The 17,637-nt window shown below is 41.2% G+C and overlaps 1 long non-coding RNA gene across 1 annotated transcript; it reads right to left on the bottom strand.

The window, feature by feature from the left end:
- Nucleotides 1-2,434: 2,434 nt before the first annotated feature.
- LOC147853036 (uncharacterized) lies at nucleotides 2,435-3,115 on the bottom strand. Its single transcript, XR_015531316.1, has 3 exons — nucleotides 3,029-3,115; nucleotides 2,641-2,749; nucleotides 2,435-2,464 (listed from the first exon to the last, which is right to left on the bottom strand). It is a non-coding gene; the product is annotated as an uncharacterized LOC147853036 (long non-coding RNA).
- Nucleotides 3,116-17,637: the final 14,522 nt, after the last annotated feature.

A 17,637-nucleotide genomic window follows, 5' to 3' on the forward strand; every position in this document is an offset into this window, starting at 1 on the left:
CGAGCTTTGCCGGTTTTCCCAACCAACCTTGCCGGATCCAGATTTGTTCGAATCGACGCGCTTCTTCTAGCACTCGCTTTCCCTGTGGCCCTTTTTGCCATAGTACTAGCATTCCGTGCCGGCTTTTCCTTGCCGGCATCTAGCGCCCCTTTGACTCACCCTAGTTGTGGAGGGTCCGGAACTGCTGTCGGCACTACCTCTGTTCCTCTGGTTCTGCTATTGCTGACCGCCTCCATTGCGTGCCGACCACGTATATGGGACCGATCTGTCTCCGTGTACAACATCCGGTCGTCCGATTGAGTGGTCCTCGACCCAATTGCGTGGTTTTCTTCGATCATTAGCATCGATTGTAAGTCGAAAGTCTGTGGCTTCTCCTAGGTGCAGATCGCTGTCCGGATTGGCCTGTACCTTTGCACTAGACCACCGAGGCAGATTTATACCATCTCGTCTTCATCCACCGTCATGTTGATAGACCCGAGTGCATCACAAATCTCCTTTATCTTGGTGATGTAATCTGTAACCAACATGTCTCTTTCCTGGATGTTGTTCAATTCTTGCCGAAGCTGTAACTTACGGGATGTGGTACTCGCAGCGAAAAACTTCCTCAGATTTCCCCAAGCCTCCTTCAGCGTTTTTGCATCCTTTATGTAGCCAAGCATCTGGTCGTACACACAGGACGCGAGGTAGTACAATACTCAGTTCGCCCCTTGCTCCCATACTAGGAAGTCATTGTGTGCCGGCTCCGGCGCTACCTCGTTCGTTCCTTCCCAAAGCTCCAATATCCATGCCCCAGCAGGTACTAATGCATTTTATATGACCAGGACACATAGTTGCTCCGGTCGAGCTTCTCTGTGGGAAGTAAACTCACCATACCTTTGTCCATATCTTTCTCTATCTGTCCTTACCGGGTTTTAGGGTTTGTCTTTGAAAGTGTCTGTCGGCTGCAAAGGTTCTCAACCCTCGCGCTCTGATACCATGTGAATGTAAACGTGCGGAAGCGTTAGATAGAACTAGCTCAACCGGATAACAACGGAGAATAACATGAAGGTTTAATGGAGAAGCTTAATACACAGAGAGTATACGCGGGAGAGATAGAGACAGCGGAACGTAAACTCAAATTCAAAATAACTCTAAAACTCTGTACATACAGCGTGCTAAACAACACTATTTATACAAGTCCTCAAAACAGCTCACAGGTACTTCAATGCTCATACGAGCGACTGACACAAACTACAAGACAATGATAACCTAGTAGTCTAGGCTACAACTACGCTTCCGGTTCCCGCTCGAATCTGGCTCTCCGATTCGTCTCCCCGATCCGGCCGGTTGTTTTCGGATACCGATCCGGCTCATCCTTCCGTATGCTGATCTGGCTCTAGCTTACTTAGCCAATCCGGATCCCGTTGAGCTTGCTCACTCAACACTTATTCATATTCGACATCCAAGAATAATGTTTCATCCAAACAACCCCTTTCTTTCAATGTTGAAATTATTATATATTGATTTGAGTAAGTCTTATATTATATTGTATTGCATTTCTTTGACTAGAGAGACTCTCAACTCTACACTACAACAAACACTATCATTTTTATTTTCATAGTAGTTATGAAAAATTTCCCAAATGTGCTAAAACATTGTCCACACAATCCAATATATATCAAATGCATGTAGAGGGCATCTAATGCAATGGGTGTCATAACCTCGATATGGATCAACTCCTAAAGTGGATTAGATCCCTTACATTCTAGATTGTATTAGCCTTGTACTTAAGTTTGATTAATGATTTATGGCTTTCCTAAAGGAATCAAGAGAGGATGGCGTATTGTAAATGTGAAAAACAAGGAGCAACTACCTAACAATCAAAGGAATTTATTGGTTCTCACAATATATCGTCGCTATGTAAGGGGATGTCAAGAATTGATGTCTGGTGGGCCAAATTTGGCCTTAGAAGAGTCAAGACTTAATATATCTTTCTCTTTCTTTCTTTCTTTCTTTACATAGGCCTCACATGGGAAATGTAGTATATATCTTTTTTCATTGTTAGTAGCTATAGTTAAGGTGAGAAGATTGGTGCCTGAACTTGTGATCCACAGTGAATGAATATAGAAGCTTGTAAAGATGGTAAAACTTTGTTGTACAATATTTGATGGGATGATGATAATAATAATACGTTATGAGCTTGTATAGATGATAAAACTTTGTGTGCAATATTGATGGGATGATAATAATAATACGTTATGAACTTCCAAAGAAGTACATGTTACAAGAGCTACAATGTTTAAGAGTGAGAATTTAATAATAAATTTAAGAGTAACAAAATTTAAATGCATTTGCCGGATGCCATTTTATTTTCACGCACTTATTCTCCTCCCAATCCCAATGACGTCGCATTCTTATGAAGCGTTATTAGCTGCAGCACTAATAATGCAGCAATAATAATGATAAAGATAATCCCAATGATGCTCTGCAAGAAAACAAATCGAGCCATTTAGCGTGTTTGATGGTGTATGATGTATAATTAAATCCCATGTAGTGAGTGTCTGGGAGGTTCATCACATACATACATGCAATGGCATTGCGAACTTTAAAATCGAATCATTCCAATGTCTAAGGCCGTATTTTATCGAAAAATCTACTCACCATTATAACGCATCCGAGAAGGCCAGGCTTGTCTGTTGGTTTATGCGGTCTACAGTACATGATCGCGCCCACAATCCACACGGGATATAAGAACCACCCAATACCAAACCTACACACACACACACACACAACATGTTAGACACAATGCAGGAGAACAGATTATAATTGCAAGTATGTGAACCTTGTACATTTTCTCTCTAATCCAATTGAATTTCCAAAGATGCATTAAACATATTGTTGCAATGTTGCCATCTGAACTTATATACAAGCCTTTTTTTGTTTTTTTGCTTTTGTTTTTGTAGTTGATTGAATGGTTGTCCCACATATTAGGCTTATTATGTCGATTTAGTATCAAGATTTGTTGGTTGATGGTTACACCATTACTTACAATATCCAGCCGATTCCAAATACGCATCCTGCTTCGGCATTAGTTGCTGTGGTATTCTGGATAATAATTTGAAGCCCTACAAGGAAAACAAAAGGAACCTCATCCTCTCAGAAACATGAATAACATATGAATGAATGGAGAATGTATGGAATCCGGGCGAAGAAGAAGAAGATCTGGAGACATATGAAAGATAGGTAGGTAAAGAGATGTGTGAAACGAATGAGGATAGCTTATACGATATAATCAATGCGAAGAAAGCAAAATAAGGAGGAGTAATTTGAGAAACAAAAAAAAAGATAAAGGGAATTAGGGATGATGACCAGGTTGAGGGGGCGTGGGTTGAGGGGGCGTGGGTTGTTGTTGTTGTGCAGGAGGAGGAGGAACGCCATAGCTGTCGTTCATGCTTGTCGGATCCTTCCTAAAGCCAAGTAAATGTATGTATTCTTCAGGCTTTGGACAATGATGAACTAAGACAAAAAGACAAGCTGGGACTTTCAATCCTGTATTAGGTATATATATATAGTATATTACCTATGTAAGATCAAATCAATAATGGGACTTTCAAACCTATGTGTATGTGTACACATGTGTATGTGTTAGGGCATTTGACCTTGTTCTCTACATAACATGTGCTTTACAAATCACTCTCTCAAACCCAGAGTTTTGAAAAGCGATGCCACAAGTTCTGAAAGCGATCCCGTCGCCGCCGTGCCTCCTCGTTGGGGAGCCCTCTTCTTATGATGCAATCACCTTTATGTGCCTCAAATATCAAAGCCAAAAGTGCCTTTTTGCTAGAAAACGTCATTGTGTGTCTAGCTCTTCCCTATGTATGACAAAGTCTTCGTTTGCTTTTTATAACCAAATAAAATCGATCTCTCCCTCTCTCTCTTGCCTTCTTTTGTAAAGAAAACTGAATGTTTACTTTCACAATCATTTGAAAAGAACTCTCTCTCTTGACAACCCAACTGATGTGGTACGGATCCTTAAAAGATATATGCTCCTACTAAATAAATTGTGGCCTAGGCAAGGTCAACTTCAGGACCACAACACAATTTGATCAAAACCAAATCATGGGTATCATTATCTAACAAGCATTATTCCCCTCTTAGTTGGAATTTGTAGACCCTTTTCGATGTATCAATGTGGTTTAATTATGTTAAATATTATATAGTTAAGTGCGAATGAATATGTCTCAATATCAAACTTCGGAGTTCACTTATAGCAGTATCATAAGTTGGATAAGAAACCATGCAAATGTAAGGAATAGCGCAGAATACTGCTCGGCCTCAACCGAGTCTTAGATCACTTCCTTTAAGGGTCAAACACACAAATGGGAATAGAGATGAATACTCGTGCACACGCGAACAATAGAGAGTACACCGGATGTTTACGTGGAAAACCCTAATAGGGGAAAACCACGGGAGCCCACACACTCCAAACTATCACTATATAAGGAAGGTACAATTATCAGAGACTCGGAGGCAATGACCTCGAGCTCTATGTCTTCGCCAACCGACGGTTACAACATAGGTCGCTCTGTATCTCCTCTCTCACTATACAACAGTTATGCACATACAACAATATGACCACACACAAAGTGATTGCCCTAAGTCATATTTATACTCATATGAACTTAGGGCTATTTACAAATATAGCCTTAATAGGCTTACTCATTTAACATATTTACAAATATGTCATGTCTTCCGGTTCTCACCAAGTCCACCCGATCCGGTTTCTGGATCTCTTCCGGTTCTCATTGGGTCCTTTTCATTCATAACCGAATTCCCAACAGAAAATTATAATAACCACATGAACCACATTTCTGTTGGGAGACAGGTCGCTCCGGATGGGAAGGGAGACGAACAGTGCCGACGAACAAACTCGGCCGAGGCCGAAACGGTATGAGGAGTACCCAACTACGGAGAGCCGGATGATACAGGCCCGGTGTGAACCGGATGAGTACCCGGCTACGGAGAGCCGGATGATACAGGCCCGGTGTGAACCGGATGAGTACCCGGCTACGAAGAGCCAGATGATACAGGCCCAGTGTGAACCGGATGAGGAGTACCCGGCTACGGAGAGCCGGATGGTGCAGACCCGGTATGAACCGGAGGAAGAGACATATTCGTAATTATGTTTCTGAGAGCCCATCGTGGCTATATTTGTAAATAGCCGAAAAGTCATATTAGTATAAATATGACTTAGGGCAAACTAAGTGGGTGTAGTTGTTGTTACTTTTCTTGTTGGTGCAAGAAGAAGAGAGAGCACGTAATAGTGTACAGAGAGAGAGTGAGAGAAAGAGGTCGTTGCCTCTGTTGTAACCGCCGCCTGTGGCGAAGAACGTGAGTCCGAGGTCGTTGCCTCCGAGAACTCATTGTTTTGTACATTCATACATAGTGACAGTTTGCAGCCTGTGGGCTGCCATGGTTTTTCCCCCTAGTTTGGGGTTTTCCACGTAAACCTCCTGTGTAGTGTGTGTGTATCTTCCTCTCCTTTGTATCGTGTTTTATTTCCCATTTTTCTGTGTATGAAAAGAATCTCGGTTGTGGCCGAGCGTTGCGCATAAGGAACGTTGGGTTGTCGTCAATTTCTCCTCAAGAATCCCAACCTTTTGTAAGCCTATACAAGCGTGATCAAGGCACTGCAATATACTACGAGATTCATTTTCTAATTTATAATTGTGTTATTGAATTCTTTTCTTTTGCATTGTGATTAAGAAACCTACGTCGATGGAACTTGGTTGTTAGTCATGAGGAAAATATACAACACAAGTTGGTGAGGTGCTGAGTGGGAGCATGGGCAATGGATTTTTTGGGAAAACATGAGGAGACATTGCATTGTGATTAAGAAACCTACGTCGATGGAGCTTGGTTGTTAGTCATGAGGAAAATATACAACACAAGTTGGTGAGGTGCTGAGTGGGAGTATGGGCAATGGATTTTTCAGGAAAACATGAGGAGACATTGCATATGAGGAGAAACTCACAATCTTTGTTCAAATTGTTGAAATCGTGAGGTTATTGTTGTCGCCTACTAGTAATATTTCCATTAGTTACTTAAAATCAAGGAAGAAACTGTTACCATGTTTTGGATGTTTAAGAGAGAGAGAGAGAGAGAGAGAGAGAGAGAGAGATGTGGTTTATAATGAATCTCAAAGGTTGTCGGAATTTGAAGATGACAAGCGATGGTTATTGTAAAAGATATTGTGCGGAAGCTTGTAGACAAACCGGCTCAGCCGGATAACCACAGTAAAACAAAATGAAGGTTTAATGGAAGCCGAAGAATACAGATTACACAGGAGAGACAGAAAGAGCAGAATAGCATAAACTTAATTAAATAATAATAACACTTTGTACATACAAATGTCCTACATAACACTATTTATACAAGTCCTTAAATGGACTAACAAAAGTACTGACAAGTGCTTCAATGCTCATACGAGTGATTGACACTAACCCCAAGGAATATGCCTACATACTAGGCTAGGACCGTAGGCCTCTAGCGGCCTACCGGTTACAATCTGATTTGTCTCTCCAGTCCGTCTCTTGGTTCTGGGCACCTATCCTGTTCTTCTTTCGGATACCGATCCAGCTTTGATTTATTAAGCCGATCCGGATCTGGTTGACCTTGTCTACTCAACACTCACCCTCAAGCTCAACTTGAGGTCGGATCGGGGTGTCCTCCGGCTCCTCCCGGCGTCTTCCCGGCTTGCTAGCGTTGCTCGACCTGTCTGGTTCCGCTTTCCACGACCCGTCCGATTCCGCACCTCTCGACCTTCTTGGTCGTCTTGTCTGCTCATAAGGCCCATCTTAGCTTTATCGTTGTTGTGGCTTCAGCGCTTCTTGACCCGTTGGTTCGTCCATGTTGCTGTCGACTTCAGCTACCTGCTCGTCCGTTTGGCCTTTAGTTGATTCGGTTTCTCTGAATCGAACTCCTCTTCTAAATCGGGTGCCTCCAATTCATTCCAACTCTTGTCTAAATTGGCTATCTCCAATTCGTCTTCAACCTCCAGGCCCTTCACCACGTTGAACCATGTCTGGGTCTTGGCCTTCTCATTCCGGTCGGCTCTGTCCTTCTTGACTCTACCATTGTCACCGCTTGTTCTAACTTGTTCAAATGTGCCAACTTCTTCAGTTGAGTCGGCTCCTTTTTTCTTCTTGTCTTCCCTTGTTTTAGTTATTTCCTTCTCTCCGTCTCTTTGTTTGGTGTGAGTACTTGTTTTCCCCGTTCTCACCGTATCAAATACCGGTTCTCCCCCTCAAGTGCAGCATATCAGGATGTTGAAGACCAAGCATCTCTGAAAAATGCTGCAACTTGTCAGTTCCAAGTACTTTGGTGAAGATGTTGGCAACCTGTTGATTTGTCCGAACATACCGGAGTTCGACTTCATAGGTAAGCACCCGCTCACGCACAAATTGGTAATGCACTCCGATGTGCTTCGTCTGAGCATGGAACACGGGGTTCTTGGCCAGTTGCATGCTATTCATGTTGTCGCAGTAGATCGGTATCAGAGTCGATACTTCGATCCGGAGGTCTTGCAAGAGCGCCGAAGCCAGATGGCTTCATAGGTGGCAACGGTAGCACCCCGATATTAAGCCTCAGTGCTCGATAGAGCCATGACTGTTGGCTGCTTCTTTCTGTTCCATGCAACAACCACGCTACCTAGAAAGAACATAAAACCGGATGTGGACTGATGATCCGACACGTCACCGACCCAGGCGACATCCGTATATCCAACTAGCTTTTCGGTTATATTTTGTCGATATAACAATCCCCAATCCTTAGTACCGCTAACATACCTTAGTATTCGGTGCGTGAAGTAAAGGTGCTCCATGGTCGGCTTCTGCATAAATTGTCTTATCATCCCGACTGGATAGTTGATGTCAGGTCAGGTGATGGTCAAATATATAACGCTTTCAACAATTTGTCAGAACCGTTTCTCATCGTAGGCCAGTTCGGAGCCGGGACAAAGCTTCAGGTTCCGGTCTAGGAGCGTGGACATTGGTCGGCAATCGGTCATGCCGAACTTGTACAACATATTTTAGCAGGTAGTGTCATTGAGAGAGCAATATGTCGTCGGGGGTGTGGATCACTTCGATCCCGAGGAAGTAATGAAGGTCCCCTAGTTCCTTCATTTCGAATGCATTTGATAGCTTGGTCTTCACTCGGCTGATTTTAGTGAGGCCGGGTCTAGTGATGACTAAATCATCCACATATAACACGATACAAACTAGACCTTCCAGACCTTCCCAGATGAATGGTGAAGAGTCGGACTTGGACGCTGCCAACCCCAGCTTACGCAACCGGTGCGTGATTTTCGAGTTCCAAGCACGAGGAGCTTGCTTCAGCTGTAAAGCGACTTCTTGAGTCGGCATACTGCAGACTTGTTCATCTGTGACTGAAATCCGAGGGTTGGATCATGTAGACCTATTCTTCAAGCTCACCTTGAAGAAATGCATTCTTCACGTCCATTCGGTGAAGATGCCACCCCCTTGCCGAAGCAACCGGAGTGAAGGTCTCGTCGTAGTCGATTCTGTGGGATCGGAGTCGGTAGATAGTACCATGATGCCGACTCATCAAATTTGACATCTCGGCTTTTACTCCGAGTGTCTTTTTCCGAGGGTTGTAGCACTTCTACCCCTTTTGCTCATGTGAGTAGCGGACTAGAATGCACTTCCAAGAATTTGGGTCTAGCTTCCTCCACTTCTCATCCGGTACATGCACATAGGCAATGTTGCCGAATATCCTCAAGTGTCTTAAGTTCGGCTTCCACCCGAAATACAATTCATGTGCTTAGACCTTCTCCTCGATCTGGTTTTGGATGTAGATAGTTGTCCGGACAACATTAGCCAAGTAAAACTTGGGCATGCTTTTCTCCTCTAGAATTTCCCATGCCACCTCCATAATGGACCGATTCTTCTTTTCAGCCACACCGTTTTGTTCCGGCGTGTATCTACATTTGAATTCCCTCTGAATTCCTTTCTACTGGAGATAACTGTTAAATTAGCCAAAAATGTATTATTTTCTACCATCCAACTGCAGGCACTTGATCTGTCTCTACGTTTCCCGTTCAACAAGACTTTGTAGGTTCTGGAAACCGTCGAAGACTTCTCTTTTCTTCTCGATGAGATAGATCCATGTGTGTCAGTTGTAGTCGTCGATGAAGGAGGCGAAATATCGGCACCCACCAAAACTAACATTGTGTGTCAGTCCCCATACGTCTGAATGTATCAAGTCGAGCTTGTTACGGCTCCAATTTCTTTTGGTGCGGAACGGAAGCCGATGTTGCTTCCCAAGCTGGCCGACTTCACATATTTCGGCCTTCCGACCACTGAATTTTGGTAATCCAAAAACAACATGTTTCGATTGCTGGTCTTGAAGCCTCTGATTGTTTACGTGGCCGATCCGCTTATGCCACAAGCCGATATCCGACTCGACTTTCTGTCCTTTTGCAAACAAAGCATTGCCAACACTATTGGTTTCGAGGATAAACATCCTCCCATCCCGACGCCCTTGCGCAATGATCCAACCCTCTTCCTCAATGAAGCACCCGAGATGCGTAAACCGCACCTGCATCCCCTTGTTGACGATGTGCCTGACCGACACAAGGTTCTTTGTGATTGTCGGGATGTGAAGCACGTTCATAAACTTCCCTTGTTGTCCGACATGACTCAAGGTGACTTCTCCGACATGCTCATCGGGTGAGGAGTGTCATCTTCATTTTCGACAACTCCCGATTGATGCGGGTTTTCTAGAAACGAGAACCACTCTTTGTGGCTCGTGATGTGGTTAGATGCTCCGGAGTCAACATACCACACTTCCTCTGATCCGGAAGTGGTCTTCTTCATCAAGTTCACCTTGTGTTTCATCACAAAGGTTGGCCCTTTTCCGGTCTTTCTTGTTTCGGATCCTTCTGATCCGTCGACGAGCTTTGTCGGTTCCCTTGTCTAGCCTTATCGGATCTGGATTTATCTGAATCGACGTGTTTCTTCCAGCACTCGCTTTCTCTGTGGCCCTTACGGCCACAATACCAACATTTTGAGTCCGCGTTTCCTTGCCAGTTGGTTGTGGAGGGTTCGGAACGGCTGTCGACACTATCTCTATGCCACCAGTTCTGCTCTTGGCAGCCGCCACGCCACTATTGCGTGGCGACTCACCTTTTCCTCCACATCTACGGAGCCGATTCGTCTCCATGTACAACATTCGACAGTCCAATTGAGTGGTCCTTAACCCATTCATGTGGTTTTCTTCGACCATGAGCATCGATTGCAGGTCGAAGAAATACAATGGTTTCTCCTAGGTGCAAATTGTCGTCCGGATTGGCCTGTACCGGTGTGCTAGACCACCAAGGCAGAGCTAGACCATCTTGTGTTCGTCCACCATCACATTGATGGACCTGAGCGCATGGAAAATCTCCTTGATCCTTGTGTAGTTAGTGACCGACATGTCCTGTTGTCGAATACTGTTGAGGTCTTGCCGGAGCTGCAACTTCTGATCCGTGGTACTTGCGGCGAAAATCTTTTGGAGATTTTCCCAGGCCTCCTTAGGTGACTTTGCGTCTCTAATGTAGCCGAGCACTTGGTCGTGCACAGAGGACGTGAGGCAGTACAACACTCTGCTCGCTCCTTTCTCCTATGCCGGGAAGTCCTTGTGTACCGAATCCGGCGCTGCTACATTTGCTCCTTCCACATAGCTCTAGTATACGTGCCCTAGCAGGTACTGGTGCATTTTATACGACCAAGATGCATAGTTGCTCTAGTCGAGCTTTTCTGTAGGAAGCAAGCTCGCCATGCTTCTGTCCATATCTTTCTTCTCTCTTATGTTCTTTACCAGTGACTAGGGTTTGTCTATTTCGAGCAGTTGTCGGTAGCAGAGGTTGTCAACCCTCGCACTCTAATACCATGTAAAAGTTAATATGCGGATGCTTGTAGACAAACCGGCTCAGCCAGATAACAACAGTAAAACAAAATGAAGGTTTAATGGAAGCTTAAGAATACACAATACATAGGAGAGCCAGAGAGAGCATAATGACATAAAATTAATTAAATAATAATAACACTCTGTACATACAAATGTCCTATAGAACACTTTTTATACAAGTCCTTAAAAGGACTGACAGAAGTATTGGCAAGTACTTCAATGCTCATACGTGCGACTAACTCTTAATCCAAGGAATATGCCTACGTTCTTGGTTAGGACCGTAGGCCTCTAACGGCCTATCGATTACAATCTGATCCGTCTCTCCGGTAGGTCTCTTGGTTTGGGATACCTATCTGGTTCTCTGTTCTAGATATTGATCCGACTCTGGCTTATTTAGCCGATCTAGATCTAGTTGAGCTTTTCCGCTCAACAATTATGTATTCCCCCCAAATTATGGATTTATTTGGGAGAAACTACAAGATATACCATTGTTGCAAGGATCTTTGCCATCAAAAATAAATGTTGCACATTGGGTGGATTGGTGGTTACAAGATGGTACACGCTTGTTACAGGTCACTAAAAATATATTGTATCATCAGGCAATGGCATCATTATCTTGGTTATCTCCTTAAGCAAAGAAGTTGTGGAATGTATGTAAGTCGAATGCAAGGTGGTGGAAAATATGACAACATGATTGACATTCCCATCTACCATTTTGTGCAAAGGTATTCATATGGAGAGTCATGATTGGTGAGCTCCCATTAGGTTCAACCTTAAAGAGACGAGGACTAGGGTCTAACACTTATTTCTTTTACATTGTTCCATTGGAGGATAGTACACATAGGTTCATTTAATGTCCAATAGTGTGTACCATTTGGAAGAACTTATCAAACATTTGGCAAGACTGTTTTAACCCGTTAATATTTGAGACCTCAACAATGGATTTTTTCTCAATATGTTCAAAATGGTTCAAATGATGAGATGGAGATATTGTTCCAATTTTTCCGTTATTGGGGACTACAACACAATTGGAATATGTATAATGCTTTCATGTTTGATAATAGGTATGGAGTGAAAGCCTATATAAGGAAGTTGAAAGGTATTCTCATGTGAAAATTTTGGATGTTACAACATGTGGGGATCATTTCCTTAAATGCATATTCAAGTCTTTTAATGGCATTACAAGACATCCCTCTCCCTACATAGACATATGAGAGTTGTAGGAGACTAAGAAGTGTTGTAACTAAGTAGATTTTACATACAATTAATATAATTGTGTGCTTTTACCAAAAAGAGAGAGACAGAGAGAGACAGAGAGACAGAGATGTCAACCAGATCCACCATGGATATTTTATTGAGCATGAAGGATTGGTGCACGGGAAAACAAAGATTCAAGCATTGTGATGGTGATTACTCAATGGAAGTATTCCTCTAAAGATTCGACATTCTGTATGTGGATAACATTTAGTAAAATTGTGGCAAGATGCATTATCTCTTTTTGAATGGGAACCATCAAGTCATGGGAAAGAGAAGTTGAGATGTCAATTCAATCATTTATTTCGATTGGGGATTGTACATTTCAAAGATGTGGTTGATAATGAATGTCAAAGGTTGTCGGATTTTGAAGGTGCCAAGCGATGGTTATCTATTCCCCCAAATTATGGATTTACTTGGGAGAAATTACAAGATATACCATTGTTGCAAGGATCTTTGCCATTGAAAACAAATTTTGCACCTTGGGTGGATTGGCGGTTACAAGATGGTACGCGCGTTACAAGATGGTACGCGCGTTACAAGATGGTACGCGCTTGTTACAGGTCAGTACAAATATATTGTATCATCATGCGATGACATCATTATCTTGGCTATCTCCTAAAAACACCGAAAAATTTGAAACAGATAAAATATGTTGCATTCCTTTATTGATAAATACGTGAAATGTCAAGAATTACCATTTTGGAACAAACATTGAAGAATCTATCACGCTTGCGCACATGATTTTTAAAAACATCACCCAAAAAGGTAGTTAATATTTTTAAGATTAAAAATTTAACCGATATTTTCTCAATTCATACTCAAATTTATCCTAATCTTAGATAAGATGACGGGAATGCATCCAACTATAATTGTAATTTATGCTTCATTGTACATAATGTGTAATTCGAATCCAACTTAACAATTTTAGAAATGAAATTTTGTTACTATATTTGTCTCTAAATCTTATAAAGATTGGTATGTCAATTTTGTAAATAGGATTTTTTGTTTAATTAGAAAAACTTTCACAAATGAATATCTCACGATATACCACACATGCCCAAAAACCATTACGAACATTATATCCCAATCATAAATGAACAACATGAATGTATTATCATATGAGCAATGACGTTGACTTAATATTATTGTGTTTACGCGAAACTAAATTACGAAAATTAAAGACAACATAAATGTTAGAATAAAGACTAAATCCAATTATATTAATCGAGAAACAATTATAACCAACATTTGTCATACAATCGATAATTCAATGGAAATTATACTTAACCACATGCTTTACAAGTCAACCTTTGTAAACATATGATAGACAAATAAAGTTCGAGACACCAATAGGATAGATTAAAGAAATTATACTCAAACGAAAAAGTTCTTATATTTCAAAAAAGAAAATCAGTTACAAATACAAAGTATTATACAATTGAGTCCATTAGGAAGTCTAGAATAGGCTGCTCTCCAAGATGAACTGATAGTTGTGTCGTATCCACTTGTTCCGTCTGGTCAACTGAATCTTGTCTTTGTTCAGACTCTAGTACATCTTCGAGGTCGACCAGGTTCCCTCCATCTATAGGTTCCATCGGTTCCCTGGAGGTCAGCTGAAACATCTCATTTTCATTTATGTGCTTTGCCCCAACCTCGTAGTCCTAGTTGGGACAATCCCAGCTACCTTGGATCCTCATTTTAATAAAACTTACTTTGGAGGGATCCTTCTCCAAGGCAACGCAATTCCTAAATAATTTGAGAGCGCATGTAGTTGTTGTTCTTCAATAAACAATCATACATGCAAAAGTAAGAAAACAAAGACGAGAAATTCTAATTTATTTAAAGATAGATTGATCACCAATTATGAGAATACCTATTCCAGAGAATAAGTCGCGCACCCAATCATCAGGGTTAGAGAACAAATCAACCAATTGATTAATTAATCGTTGGCGCTTTTGATATGGGTTTACTAGACACTTGTCGCCAGAAACATGGCGCAATCTCTTTGCTACTACTGGGCACATGAAATAATTGACGACTTTCCGCTCATTCACATGTGTGCGAGCCTCCTTCTTAGAAATAGCATCGTAGTACCCCACACACATATGCTCCACAATGCTCACCATTCGATCGCCCGGGGTACGAGTTATGTTCATTTTAACCCTATTTGTAATGGAATGGAAACAAGTCAATATCTATGTAGTAAGTACAATAGAAGCCATATATTAAATATATAGCAACAGAAAGCTTACCAATGCATGTGTTCGGTGGCATGACATCTCGACTTCAGTGCAGTAGTGACCGATAAAGCATGACCCATACTGTGACATATTACTATTCGCCATAATGGAGGTAGGGTCAACTCTCCAAAGTCTTTCACCATCTTTTCTATTTGCGGATATTTATATGGTAAATCGTCGTATGTGGACCCTGTTATTCGAAACCCATATGCTATGTCCGTGATGAGCAATGTATAATGCCTCTTGGGTAATATGTCAAGCAGATTACCCACATCACTATTATATGCACTATAATACAATTGTCTTCATTACTGTCACCCATTTTTTTGAGTGAGGTGGTTTCTGCAATTATAAGAATTATAAGAAAATGCGTATTATCTTAATATCAACTATAGAAGATCTAAACACACTTGCCCATTCTCTAAATACGATGAAAAATTCTTTAACGGCCTGATACAATGATGTTTTTGGGCACGAATGCTCCACTTCATCCCACGTAGGCAGGGACAACTTTTTCATCATCAGCTTTTGTATCTTCATATAAACCTTATAGCTAAAAAACATTACACATTAAGTTTAGAATAAAAAGCAAATTAACAAAGCAATCCAATGAAAAACAATCATCACATAGAATACTCACTTTTGAAACTCTATGACCATGGCATCTAAGTTGAACTCCTTGGTGGCCACTCTTGATAAAACAGATATTAATAATCTGTCATCCTTTATCCCTTGCAATGACCGCCAAGGAAGCAGCTTCATGTCCTCGCGACTTATTCTTTATCTCCACTTGAGGGTCCAACTTAGCCTTCTTCGATCGTTGGCCCTTTATCTCTTTTTGCTCCCACATACTTAAAATTCGATCTTGGAGGTCCCACACCTCCCCTATTCTAAAAGCAAGTTGAAACCATGAGTCATACTTCCTCATGCCTTTAGACTTTGTGCTTTCATCTACTGTTATCCTCACTTCAAACAAACATTGTCGTCGCAATCTAGGATGCAGCCTAGGACCAAATTTTTGCAAAGGATCAAGGTACTCATGATGAAAGAACTTGATGCGCTCTATACATGACATCTTCTATCTATAGTCATTATCATTATTGTGGTCCCAAGCTAGCAACTTGGCTTCGTCATGTGTAAGCCCAACATACACTTTACATTCTATATATTTGAAGAACGGGGTAAGAGGATACTCCTTGGCAAGTTGATATCGGGCAACATCAGAGTGGGATCCTCCAATCACGTAGTATGTGTAATCATCAGCCGAACTATACTTGAAGTCAACTACAATTGGGCACTGATCTAGATCTACCATTATGAAGAATGACAATACAATAGCATGTGGATTTATCTTCATTTTGCTTTTCAAATTCTGCACATGCATTGAATGTGGCACTCTTATCTCTAGAGCCCATCGTCCTATTTCCGAATCAATTGGTGGCATCTGAATACAATATTTCTCAAATCTGATTTTGCTTTGAGGTGAGGATTCCCAAGGCAATCTGGCCACTTGGAGGAATTACTTCGAGTTGTGTATCTTCGTCCTCATCTTCAACGAACTCGAGTACTTTGGGCTCGCCCTCCTCAGCATGTTGCTAGTTCATGTACTTCTTGTGTTCTGCTTTTCCATTTTTGGTAGACTTCGGTGGCGTGCATGCTTGCACGACCATGAGTTCTCCTTTGATATACGGGTGCAAAGCAACAATCAAATTGTTTTTTGTTTGTACATCTTTCTTTAAGGCTTTGGGGTGGCAGGAGTCGGTTATAAAATTGCCTTCATCAACCCAAACTCTTCGCATCTCCACTGAGCTATCAATATCTAAAAGCAGGTTTGATGAGTCATTGTCCTAATATTCAACGTTCTTTATTTGCCCGTAGTTGAAGGTCTTTCCCACTTGAAGGTTTCCTTCACCTTCGGATTTTGCAAGTATGAGGAGCAAATCCCCTTCTTCCTCGGAATAGATCAACATCCATTCCACATGGGGGTATGTCTTGAGGCAAGGCCCCCTTGTCTTTCTGGCTAAAGTCTTCATAGTATTTACGCCCGAAGACTTGGAGATCCCATCACCTGTAGACTCAATCAGAGTTTTCCAAGATACTTGCTTATGCATGTGGTCGATAGGTTTTTTGGTTGGGGAAGGAATCTTCAATTTGAAAGATGGCACCTTCTAACGCGGTTCACTGAAAACAACAAGTAAAAACACAATGATATAAAAATATTCTTAAAAATAAACACTTTAAACTTTAAAACAAAGGTAAAGTTCATCAAAATTAGTAGAAAAACACTCAAATTTAAATTTAAACTTGTATCAAAAACACTTAAAAAATCGGTAATAAAATAGCAAAAAAGTTATTATTTCTAGTATATCAATCCTAAAACTTTCCTCCTTCAACGAGAACTTGAGTTCCCGTTGAAAGCAACACTCATTCAACATGAACTCAATGCACTGCATTGAGTTCTCGTTGAACGTCACTCTCTTTCAACCAGAACTCGATGTAGTGCATCGAGTTCTCATTGAATAACTATTGCTTTCAACGGGAACTCGATGCAGTGCATCAACACTACATCCAGTTCTCATGGAAAACCACCCTCTTTCAATGAGAACTCGATGCATTGCATCGAGTTCTCGGTGCAAAAAATGAACAAAAATAAAATGGAATCTTTTGAGAATCTTTAGAGAATCTTAAAAAACAATTAAAAATAGATACCTGTCAATTTTATTTCCCTTGTTCATGTTGCTAATGTCGACTCGATTTGATCGGGGAGGTGAAAACAGAAGGTTTGGGATGCTTTGTGCTCTTTTGCGTCTTGAATGCGATAATGACAATGAGAGGAGGCCTTTCCTTTATATAATTTTTTAAAAAAAATTTAAAATATATTTTAAAATTTGAATTACTGTAGAAGAAAATTTTGAGCTATTTTAGACTAAGTTGAGCTTACTTAGTCTTAGTCGAGATGTCCTCAACCTCGACTAAAAATTCTCTATTCTCCATTGAGCCTTTTAAATTATCTGATAACTCGTTATTCTCTATCGAGGAATATAACTATATAAATAATAAACGGTGCCATGTAGTCCAACGATCATGTTGGGAAAAGTTCCAGTTCAGTTTTTTCAATTGAGCCTTTTAACTTGGGTAGACTACGAAAGAATAATGTAGTTACAAATCATGAGGATTCTTGTTTATGTAATGT

This window comes from Azolla caroliniana, unplaced genomic scaffold (assembly GCF_043228905.1).
Source record: "Azolla caroliniana isolate FFs.n. ecotype wild unplaced genomic scaffold, voAzoCaro1.0.p SCAF_17, whole genome shotgun sequence".
In the NCBI taxonomy this organism is placed as follows: Eukaryota; Viridiplantae; Streptophyta; class Polypodiopsida; order Salviniales; family Salviniaceae; genus Azolla; species Azolla caroliniana.